This window comes from Dasypus novemcinctus, chromosome 9 (genome assembly GCF_030445035.2).
Source record: "Dasypus novemcinctus isolate mDasNov1 chromosome 9, mDasNov1.1.hap2, whole genome shotgun sequence".
NCBI classification, from domain to species: Eukaryota; Metazoa; Chordata; class Mammalia; order Cingulata; family Dasypodidae; genus Dasypus; species Dasypus novemcinctus.
The window spans coordinates 102,602,456-102,610,632 of record NC_080681.1 but is presented as its reverse complement, the minus strand read 5'-3'; positions in this window follow the sequence as shown (position 1 = coordinate 102,610,632).

The following is an 8,177-nucleotide window of genomic DNA, read 5'->3' as shown; positions in this document are numbered from 1 at the left end:
ATCTATTAATATTCAATGTTATTACTGTAAAGGCATTACTTACTTTGACCATTTTATACTTTAGCTTTCATATGTCATATCTTACTTTTGTCTTTCCTTTTAGTCATCCTTGCTAATAATTTTCATTTCTATACTCTCCTCCAAGCCTCTCTCCCTTGTCGTTTTCTTTCAGGCTGTAGCATTCTTCTTCTTTTTAAAATCTATTTTATTTAACTCAATATATCCAGGATAATAGCATTTCAACATGTAATAATATAAAATATTAATGAGATGTTTACTTTTTTGTGTAAGTCTTGTAGTTTTTTATTGAAGTATATCATTCATACACGAACATACATAAACAATAAGTGTATAGTAGAAGTTGTGAACTTACAAAAAAAACATGCCTATCATCCTACAGGGCTCCTATAGATAACCTCACCATCAACACCTTGCATTGTTGTTAAACATTTGTTATAAACTATGAAAGAGGCGGTGGACTTGGCCCAGTGGTTAGGGCGTCCATCTACCATATGGGAGGTCCGCGGTTCAAACCCCAGGCCTCCTTGAACCGTGTGGAGCTGGCTCATGCGCAGTGCTGATGCGCGCAAGGAGTGCTGTGCCACGCAGGGGTGTCTGTCGTGTAGGGGAGCCCCACGCACAAGGAGTGCGCCCCGAAAGGAGAGCAGCCCAGCACGAAAGAAAGTGCAGCCTGCCCAGGAATGTGCCGCACACACGGAGAGCTGACACCGCAAGATGACGCAACAAAAAGAGACACAGATTCCCATGCCACTGACAACAACAGAAGCGGACAAAGAAGATGCAGCAAATAGACACAGAGAACAGACAACCGGGGTGGGGGGGAAGGGGAGATATATAAATAAATAAATAAATAAATAAATAAATAAATCTTAAAAAAAAAACTATGAAAGAGCATTGTCAAAATATTACTGCAACTATAGCCCATATCTTACATTTGGTATATTTTCCCCCAAACCCACCCAATTATTAACACCATGTATTAGTGTTATGTGTTTGTTACGTTCTTGAGAGAATGTTCTCATATTTGTTCTGTTCATCAAGTTCATCTTCCACCATAGGCTTCACTGCATTGTACAGTCCCATGCCTTGTACATTCCATTCAAAGTGCAGCACTCTTTTTAGTATTTCTTGAGGGGTTGTTCTCTTGGTGACAAACTCTCTCAGTTTCCATTTATCTGTGAATACTTTAAACTCACCCTCATTTTTGAGGGACCGTTTTTCCAGTTAAAGAATTTTGGGCTGGCAGTTTTTCTCTTTCAGTATCTTAAATATATCATGCCACTGCCTTGCCTTCATGGTTTTTCTGAGGAGATATCTGCACTAAGTGTTGTTGAGGATCCTTGTACATGATGGATCATTTTTCTCTTGCTGCTTTTAGAATTCTCTCTTTGTCTTTGGCATTTTACATTCTTAATAGTATGTGTCTTGGAGTAAGTCTATTAAGATTTATTCTGGGGGAAGCGGAGTTGGCCCAGTGGTTAGGGCATCTGTCTACCACATGGGAGGTCCACGGTTCAAACCCTGGGCCTCCTTGACCTGTGTAGAGCTGGCCCATGTGCAGTGCTGATGTGTGCAAGGGCCCTGACACGCAGGGGTGTCCCCGCATAAGGGAGCCCCACGCACAAGAAGTGTGCCCTGTAAGGAGAGCTGCCCAGTGCGAAAGAAAATGCAGCCTGCCCAGGAATGGCGCTGCACATATGGAGAGCTGACACAACAAGATGATGCAACAAAAAGAAACACAGATTCCCATGCTGCTGACAACAACAGAAGCGGACAAAGAAAGAACATGCAGCAAAATGGACACAGAGAACAGACAACTGGGGGTGGGAGAAGGGGAGAGAAATAAATAAATAAAATCTTTAAAAAAAAAGATTTATTCTGTTTGGAGCATGTTGACATTCTTGTATATAGATATTTACGTCTTTCTTAAGAGTTAGGAAATTTGGGGTCATTATTTCCTCAAATGAGTTTTCTGCCCCTTTCCATTCTCTTCTCCTTCTAGGATACTCATGATGCATATATTTGTGTGCTTCATGCTGTCATTAAATTCCCTGAAACCCTGTTCAGTTTTTTCTATTTTTTCTCTCTCTCTGTTCTGTGTTTTAAAGTTCAGATGCCCTGTTTTCTAATTTTCTGATCCTTTCTTCTGCCAGTTCAAATCTGTTTTTGTTTGCCTCTAATGTATTTTTAAAAATCTCATCCATTGTGTCATTCATTCTCATAAATTCTACTACTTTTCTTTATAAGTTTTCAAATTCTTCTTTATGATCATCCAGTGACTTCTTAATATCCTTTATCTCTTTAGCCATATTTTCCTTGAATTGATTTAGATTTGTTTGAGAATCATTGATTAGTTGTTTCAAATTCTGTGTCTTGTCTGGATTTTTAATTTATTCCTTTAACTGGGCCATATCTTCCTGTTTCTTGGTATTGCTTGTAATTTTTTGTTGATGTCTAGGCATTTGATTATGTTGTGAGTTTACTCTGATGGTCAATTTCTCTCTCTTGCCTAGGGTATTATTGTTGATTGGCTCTGTGTCTTGGCTCTTCTTTGATTCTTGGTTCAACTTATTCTAGATCTTTGAAATTGTCCTTTTTTAAGTGATCACAACAAGCCTTAAAAGGATCCACAAATAGGGCACAGACCAGGTCCAAAGTGTCTTGGGGATAGGGACAGGAAAGATGCCAAAGACCTTTTTTTTTTTCCTTTTTCTCTTCACTTTGCTGTGACTGTGCTTCCAGAAGATGGCTTTCTTCAGCAAACCTTTGCCTGCAGTTCTAGGTGATGGGGAGTGTTATCTCTTCCAGCCTCCACAGATGGTATTGAGACAATGGGATCTTTTCTGGGCCAGCTAGAGCTATGATTCTGTCGAAACTCACTGAGCAGAAGCCACACTCAGCCCTCTGCCATGCCCTCCCTCTTCCCAGGGAGGAAAACGTCCACTCCTGTCTCGGTTGGCAGCAGTCAGCCATGGGTTGTACCGAGGCTGCTTGCCTTGAGGGTATGCGCTAGATGGCATTCCCTTCCATGGGGGCAATTAACTCACAGTTTTTGCTTCAGCTTCTTCATCTCCCCATCCTGTTCCCTCCTGGATGATGTGTAACACTCCTCTGGTCTACAGATCCCCCAAACAGTTGTTTTGGACAGTCTCTGCTGTTCCTCTTGCTGTTTTTATAAGAGAAGTGTGATGATTTCAAATTATTTTATGAATCTCCAAAAGAGAAAGATTATGTTCTTAAACTAATCAATTCCTGTGGGTGTGGGGTCCTTTGATTGCATTAAATTTAGTGAAGAAGCTATTGATTAGATTACTTAATAAGATCACTTTAAGGCTTTTGATTGGATAAGGTCAGTGAGGTGTGAACCAGTTTGGGTCTCCACCCTCTTCCTGGGACTGATATAAATGGATATAGAGAGAGAAAGGAAGCTGCCATTTTGACCCTGCTATGTGAGAGAGGACTTGAAGATTGCTATTAGCCAAAGCCTAAGCATGAAGCCCTAAGAGGCTGGGCCCACAGAGCAGCTCAAGAGCAGATGAGCCCATAGGCATATGTCTAATTGCCATGTGGCAGGACACCAAGATTACCAGCAGACAGCTTTTGGTGAGAAGGCATCTTTGCTGATTCCTTGATTTGGACATTTCACAGCCCCAGAACTGTAAGTTTTTACCCCTAATAAATTTCCCATTATAAAATCCAACCCATTTCTAGTACTTTGAACTGGCAGCCCTTTGGCAAACTAAGATAAGAGGTGAGCCCTGCTGATCCTTATTCTGCCACCATCTTCCCAGAACTCCCCCTGGCTTGACTTTTAACAATGAAATTTATGAGGTTACAAGTTACAGTTTTGTGGCTGAGTAAAAGATCCAAATCAAGGTATCCTCAAGGCAGTGCTTTCTTCCCAAAGACTGGCTGCCAGTGACCCTGGCCTCCTCTGCCACATGGCAAGGCACATGGTGGTGTCTACTGGTCTCTCCCTTCTTTCTGTGTTCTGTTGCTTTCAGCTTCTTGCTTCCATGGCTTTCTCTTTTTGTCTGAATTTCATTCTCTTATAAAGGACTCTAGTAAGTGGATTAAGACCCACCCTGGGCCATACCTTAACTGAAATAACCTCAGCAAAAAGTCTTACTAACAGAAAGCGGTTGTGGTTCAACTGATAGAGCATCTGCCTATCATATAGGAGGTCCAGGGTTTGGTACCCAGGGCCTCTTGACCTGTGTAGTGAGCTGGCCCATGTGTAGTGCTGCCATGTGCAAGGAGTACTGTACCATGCTGGGGTGTAGCCTGCATAGGGGTGTCCCACGTGCAAGGAGTGCACCCCGCAAGGAGAGCCGCCCCACGCTAAAAAGCACAGCCTGTTCAGGAGTGGCGCCATACACATGGAGAGCTGATACAGCATGATGGAACAAAAAAAGCGACACAGTATCCTGGTGCTGCATAACAAGTATGCAAGTGGGCACAGAAGAATACACAGTGAATGGACACAGAGAGCAGACAACGGGGGGGGGGGAGAAAGGAAAAATAATAAATCTTAAAAAAAAAGTCTTACTAACAATAGGTTTACACCCACAGAAATGGATTAGCTTTAGGAGAATGATTTTACAGTTTCAAACCCCCCCCCCCCCACCTTTTGTGTTCTTTGTAATACCAGAGCTGAGACTCTGAAAACCGCAACTCTTTTTTTTTTTGGCCATTTGCCAGTAGTGGACACCTGTGACAGTCTGAGATTACTTTTATGAATCCCAAAATGAGAAAGATTACATTTGTAAACTAATCTATTCCTCTGGGAGTGATACACTTTGATTACATTAAATTCAAAGGCAGGGGTCAGACAGATCAGCTTTATGAACATACAACCAATGAGTAGCCCAGGGTTTCATGCTCAGAGGGCCTTATGCTTAGTTTAAGGCTCTTCTATCCCCTCCTGAAATTCATAATCATTTTTTAAAAATAGAAGACTATACATTGTCATTTTACACTGGGTCCTGAAAATTAAGCAGCCATTTCTGGTGACAGGAAATGTGAATGGATAGAGAGGCAGTGGCCAGCTCATGTAAAGATTTGTAGGCCCGTGGGGGCGGTGGGGGTGAATGGGGACCTCATATTTTTTGAATGTAATATTTTTAAAAAAATGAATAAATTGAGTAGAATTTGGAAAAAAAAGAAGATTTGTAGGCCCTATTAAGGAGTTTGGATTTTTTAAAATAAGATTGATGGGAAGCCTTTGAAGGATCTTAAACAGGGAGAGATATGATATAATACTGGTCTAATTGAAAGATGTTGATAGCTGAGGGTAAGGTAGAGGTGGTAGAGATAGAGAGGGCTGGTTTAAGATCTATTTTAGAGCTTGTCAGAGACTAAACTGCAGCTTACTCTAAATGTAACTTAATAATTTTAGGTGGTGAAATGTCAGCTAAATACAACTCTATTATCCATTAAAGAAAAGCAGTTTACTTATTTCTTTAAAAATTAGATACACAGAAAGGGTAGGCGGCAGTTACATCTTTCCTCTTTGTGCTTTCCTTGCCACCCAGCTCCCAGTGGTGGTCAGCTCAGGTCCCAGGGGGCTTTTAATCATCATGGCAGCAGGGAAGTCATCAGAGATGAGGAGCCCTAAACTTCTCCAAGTTCAGCCTGGAGTATCAAAAGTATCTTCTAAACTGGGCAGCCATGTCATCAGTGCTTAACTTTAATTAAAACCATACATGGAACTAACACTGCAGATTATTTCCATATCTTCTGCATCCAGAATCCAACTATAAGGTTAAAATTTATGGCTGTGGCACATGTGCCTTGTGCAGGATGTCCCAGTAACATTTCAGAATGCTAAAGTAAAGGGGGGGAAGCGGCTGTGGCCCAATCAGTTGGGCTCCCGTCTACCATATGGGAGGCCCTGGGTTCAAGTCCCAGGGTCTCCTTTTGAAAGTAAAAGCTGGCCCATGTGCCACGGAGAGCTAACAGCCTATGCGCCACAGAGAGCTGACTGCCCGTGGGAAATGGAAAGATGATGGCCCATGGGATGCGGAGAGCTGGTGCAGCAAGATGACACAACAAAGGGAGACAAGCAGATACAGAAAAAAACGTGCAGCGAATAGACACAGAGAAGAGACAGCAAAGAATGGAACAAGCTGCAAGGGGGGGGGGGGCAGAGATAAATAAATAAATCTTTAAAAAAATAAAGTAAAGGGGCTTTTTAGGGTGTCTTGAGTAGGGGATGTTCCTGGTAACTGGACATAGGGGATATCTCAGTGTCTTATGTCAGAGACCTGACCCACCCTTTGGTCAGTGTGGGGCTCATTATCTCCAACCAATAAAACCTTTAGTATTAGATGCACTGGATCTCAGTGTTATCGGTCGGCGTTCAATTGTAGGAAGCAGGGACCTCGCTGGCCAGTTTAAACAGAAAGATACTCATGCAAAGATAAAGTGATAAAAATTATTAGGAAGTCTAGAGAAATGGACCCTCCAGGAATGACTCCAAACTGTTGCACAAAGGGAGCTGCTATTTTTGCTGCAATCAGGAAGGTGAGGAATTAGGAGGCTACCACTGTAACCATGAGTTCGATGACACACTGCTGGAGTTGCCATCCAGGGACCAGGAAACCAACGCCACCATTACTGCCTTCCAATCCCCACAAGAAGCTAGTGACCAACTTTGCAATGCTGCTGCAGAACCTCCTCGGGGCTCTGCTGCTGCGCTTGTCTGCAGCAAGGAACAGCGAGAAGACGGACTCCACCTCACTTCTGCCTTCAAATCTTGGCTCTGTCATTTTAGTTTTCCAAATTCTGCAGTACAGGAAGGGGGTGGGAATGAATGCTGAGTGCCAAATGAATATATCCAGCACACCTGGCATCATGAATGGTACGGCTTGGTGAATCTAAAATTTAGGAGCTCCAAAGCAAAAACAGAGAATCAAAAATTCCCAAGCGATTATTTCCTGGAAAACAAATAATCCTATCTTCCCAAAGGGACATGAGAAACTGTTGCAGCAGGCACCATTGGTTTTCCTTGCCATTTCCTTAATCATTTTCATTTAAAATACCATAGGATATTTTTGAACTGATTGTTATTAGCATCAACCATACCAGGACAATTGTTTTAAATATCAGGGTATACTTCCCTCTCTGTTCACTGACAAGTTATTGAGTACTGTCTGAGTTGAGAGACAGCTTTTGTCAAGAAGTTGACCTCTTTCTGGAGAGTTACAAGGGGTACATTCATGAAAAACAAATTGGAGTAGGAACAAATTGTGAATAGCTGCAGGGTGACTTTTGCCAACCCATGAACACGGGATGTCTTGTCATTTATTTAGGCCTTCTTTAATTTCTGTCAGCAATGTTTTGTAGTTTTCAGTGTCTTTCACCTCCTTGGCTGATTTTATTTATAGATATTTTATTCTTTTAGATGCTATTGTAAATGGAATTGTTTTCTTAATTTTCTCTGTGGATTGTTCATTTCTGGTATACAGAAACACAACTGATTTTTGCGTGTGGGTCTTGTAACCTGCAACTTTGCTGAATTAGTTTATTAGCTCTAGTGCGGGGGAAAGTCACCAACAAGCAGTCATCTTCCAGTCCTCGCCTACCTGCTCCCACCCCATCTCCTTTTCTATTTGTGTACAGATATTTCAGTCTGTTTCTACTCCACAGCCCAGGGAAGATACTAGGTCCAATGAAAAGGCCCGAAGTACCTTAAGCCTGGAAACTGGGAACAAGCAGTCCAGATGCTAATCAGGGTGGGAACTCTTAATGGCCAGACCCTTTTCCCTGGATTATATAAATAATCAACACTCAAACAGCACAGATTTGGTCTTTCCTCTCCCACAGGAAGTGGGGCGCGCGGATCTGCCACATACCAACCCAGAGCCGAGCAGTTGGCCTCCCTGGGAGACTGGCCACGATGGGATCTCTTCCCCTGCTCTTTTGGATCCTATGTGCTATGTAAATAATAAAGCAGGCATTTGCTGAAAGTTTTGGTTGTGCCTGAGACTGTGTTCCTGTGATGCACCAAGTACCCTTGTGTGGATTTTTCAAGATTTTCTATATATGGGATGTCACCTACAAAAGGAGGTAGTTTCATTACCAATTCGTTTTTTGTTTTTTTTAAAAGATTTATTTATTTACCTCTCCCCCTGCACCCCTCCCCTTGTCTGTTC